The sequence below is a fragment of the Musa acuminata genome, unplaced genomic scaffold (genome assembly GCF_036884655.1).
Source record: "Musa acuminata AAA Group cultivar baxijiao unplaced genomic scaffold, Cavendish_Baxijiao_AAA HiC_scaffold_44, whole genome shotgun sequence".
NCBI classification, from domain to species: domain Eukaryota; kingdom Viridiplantae; phylum Streptophyta; class Magnoliopsida; order Zingiberales; family Musaceae; genus Musa; species Musa acuminata.
Window position 1 is genome coordinate 151,230 of NW_027020326.1, and position 3,771 is coordinate 155,000.

A 3,771-nucleotide genomic window follows, 5' to 3' on the forward strand; every position below is an offset into this window, starting at 1 on the left:
GTTTTGGCCCGTTTTTGGGCCGTTTTGGCCAGTTTTTGGCCTGTTCTTGCATTGCGCGGTGACCGTCGAGAGCGGAGCAAAACGTCAGCCATCTCAGCACCCTGGAACCCCCCGGGTGGCACAGGGCTGGATGGGGCTTTCGTATAGCAGGGACGGTGCTGCCTCTCGCTTCGCTCGCTGTCCGCCGCTCGCCGCTCGCTCGTGCAGCCAAAAATGGCCAGTTTTGGCCCGTTTTTGGGCCGTTTTGGCCAGTTTTTGGCCTGTTCTTGCATTGCGCGGTGACCGTCGAGAGCGGAGCAAAACGTCAGCCATCTCAGCACCCTGGAACCCCCCGGGTGGCACAGGGCTGGATGGGGCTTTCGTATAGCAGGGACGGTGCTGCCTCTCGCTTCGCTCGCTGTCCGCCGCTCGCCGCTCGCTCGTGCAGCCAAAAATGGCCAGTTTTGGCCCGTTTTTGGGCCGTTTTGGCCAGTTTTTGGCCTGTTCTTGCATTGCGCGGTGACCGTCGAGAGCGGAGCAAAACGTCAGCCATCTCAGCACCCTGGAACCCCCCGGGTGGCACAGGGCTGGATGGGGCTTTCGTATAGCAGGGACGGTGCTGCCTCTCGCTTCGCTCGCTGTCCGCCGCTCGCCGCTCGCTCGTGCAGCCAAAAATGGCCAGTTTTGGCCCGTTTTTGGGCCGTTTTGGCCAGTTTTTGGCCTGTTCTTGCATTGCGCGGAGACCGTCGAGAGCGGAGCAAAACGTCAGCCATCTCAGCACCCTGGAACCCCCCGGGTGGCACAGGGCTGGATGGGGCTTTCGTATAGCAGGGACGGTGCTGCCTCTCGCTTCGCTCGCTGTCCGCCGCTCGCCGCTCGCTCGTGCAGCCAAAAATGGCCAGTTTTGGCCCGTTTTTGGGCCGTTTTGGCCAGTTTTTGGCCTGTTCTTGCATTGCGCGGTGACCGTCGAGAGCGGAGCAAAACGTCAGCCATCTCAGCACCCTGGAACCCCCCGGGTGGCACAGGGCTGGATGGGGCTTTCGTATAGCAGGGACGGTGCTGCCTCTCGCTTCGCTCGCTGTCCGCCGCTCGCCGCTCGCTCGTGCAGCCAAAAATGGCCAGTTTTGGCCCGTTTTTGGGCCGTTTTGGCCAGTTTTTGGCCTGTTCTTGCATTGCGCGGTGACCGTCGAGAGCGGAGCAAAACGTCAGCCATCTCAGCACCCTGGAACCCCCCGGGTGGCACAGGGCTGGATGGGGCTTTCGTATAGCAGGGACGGTGCTGCCTCTCGCTTCGCTCGCTGTCCGCCGCTCGCCGCTCGCTCGCGCAGCCAAAAATGGCCAGTTTTGGCCCGTTTTTGGGCCGTTTTGGCCAGTTTTTGGCCTGTTCTTGCATTGCGCGGTGACCGTCGAGAGCGGAGCAAAACGTCAGCCATCTCAGCACCCTGGAACCCCCCGGGTGGCACAGGGCTGGATGGGGCTTTCGTATAGCAGGGACGGTGCTGCCTCTCGCTTCGCTCGCTGTCCGCCGCTCGCCGCTCGCTCGTGCAGCCAAAAATGGCCAGTTTTGGCCCGTTTTTGGGCCGTTTTGGCCAGTTTTTGGCCTGTTCTTGCATTGCGCGGTGACCGTCGAGAGCGGAGCAAAACGTCAGCCATCTCAGCACCCTGGAACCCCCCGGGTGGCACAGGGCTGGATGGGGCTTTCGTATAGCAGGGACGGTGCTGCCTCTCGCTTCGCTCGCTGTCCGCCGCTCGCCGCTCGCTCGTGCAGCCAAAAATGGCCAGTTTTGGCCCGTTTTTGGGCCGTTTTGGCCAGTTTTTGGCCTGTTCTTGCATTGCGCGGTGACCGTCGAGAGCGGAGCAAAACGTCAGCCATCTCAGCACCCTGGAACCCCCCGGGTGGCACAGGGCTGGATGGGGCTTTCGTATAGCAGGGGTGCTGCCTCTCGCTTCGCTCGCTGTCCGCCGCTCGCCGCTCGCTCGTGCAGCCAAAAATGGCCAGTTTTGGCCCGTTTTTGGGCCGTTTTGGCCAGTTTTTGGCCTGTTCTTGCATTGCGCGGTGACCGTCGAGAGCGGAGCAAAACGTCAGCCATCTCAGCACCCTGGAACCCCCCGGGTGGCACAGGGCTGGATGGGGCTTTCGTATAGCAGGGACGGTGCTGCCTCTCGCTTCGCTCGCTGTCCGCCGCTCGCCGCTCGCTCGCGCAGCCAAAAATGGCCAGTTTTGGCCCGTTTTTGGGCCGTTTTGGCCAGTTTTTGGCCTGTTCTTGCATTGCGCGGTGACCGTCGAGAGCGGAGCAAAACGTCAGCCATCTCAGCACCCTGGAACCCCCCGGGTGGCACAGGGCTGGATGGGGCTTTCGTATAGCAGGGACGGTGCTGCCTCTCGCTTCGCTCGCTGTCCGCCGCTCGCCGCTCGCTCGTGCAGCCAAAAATGGCCAGTTTTGGCCCGTTTTTGGGCCGTTTTGGCCAGTTTTTGGCCTGTTCTTGCATTGCGCGGTGACCGTCGAGAGCGGAGCAAAACGTCAGCCATCTCAGCACCCTGGAACCCCCCGGGTGGCACAGGGCTGGATGGGGCTTTCGTATAGCAGGGACGGTGCTGCCTCTCGCTTCGCTCGCTGTCCGCCGCTCGCCGCTCGCTCGTGCAGCCAAAAATGGCCAGTTTTGGCCCGTTTTTGGGCCGTTTTGGCCAGTTTTTGGCCTGTTCTTGCATTGCGCGGTGACCGTCGAGAGCGGAGCAAAACGTCAGCCATCTCAGCACCCTGGAACCCCCCGGGTGGCACAGGGCTGGATGGGGCTTTCGTATAGCAGGGACGGTGCTGCCTCTCGCTTCGCTCGCTGTCCGCCGCTCGCCGCTCGCTCGTGCAGCCAAAAATGGCCAGTTTTGGCCCGTTTTTGGGCCGTTTTGGCCAGTTTTTGGCCTGTTCTTGCATTGCGCGGTGACCGTCGAGAGCGGAGCAAAACGTCAGCCATCTCAGCACCCTGGAACCCCCCGGGTGGCACAGGGCTGGATGGGGCTTTCGTATAGCAGGGACGGTGCTGCCTCTCGCTTCGCTCGCTGTCCGCCGCTCGCCGCTCGCTCGCGCAGCCAAAAATGGCCAGTTTTGGCCCGTTTTTGGGCCGTTTTGGCCAGTTTTTGGCCTGTTCTTGCATTGCGCGGTGACCGTCGAGAGCGGAGCAAAACGTCAGCCATCTCAGCACCCTGGAACCCCCCGGGTGGCACAGGGCTGGATGGGGCTTTCGTATAGCAGGGACGGTGCTGCCTCTCGCTTCGCTCGCTGTCCGCCGCTCGCCGCTCGCGCAGCCAAAAATGGCCAGTTTTGGCCCGTTTTTGGGCCGTTTTGGCCAGTTTTTGGCCTGTTCTTGCATTGCGCGGTGACCGTCGAGAGCGGAGCAAAACGTCAGCCATCTCAGCACCCTGGAACCCCCCGGGTGGCACAGGGCTGGATGGGGCTTTCGTATAGCAGGGACGGTGCTGCCTCTCGCTTCGCTCGCTGTTCGCCGCTCGCCGCTCGCTCGCGCAGCCAAAAATGGCCAGTTTTGGCCCGTTTTTGGGCTGTTTTGGCCAGTTTTTGGCCTGTTCTTGCGTGGTGCGGTGACCGTCGTGAGCGGAGCAAAACGTCAGCCATCTCAGCACCCTGGAACCCCCCGGGTGGCACAGGGCTGGATGGGGCTTTCGTATAGCAGGGACGGTGCTGCCTCTCGCTTCGCTCGCTGTTCGCCGCTCGCCGCTCGCTCGCGCAGCCAAAAATGGCCAGTTTTGGCCCGTTTTTGGGCTGTTTTGGCCTGTTTTTG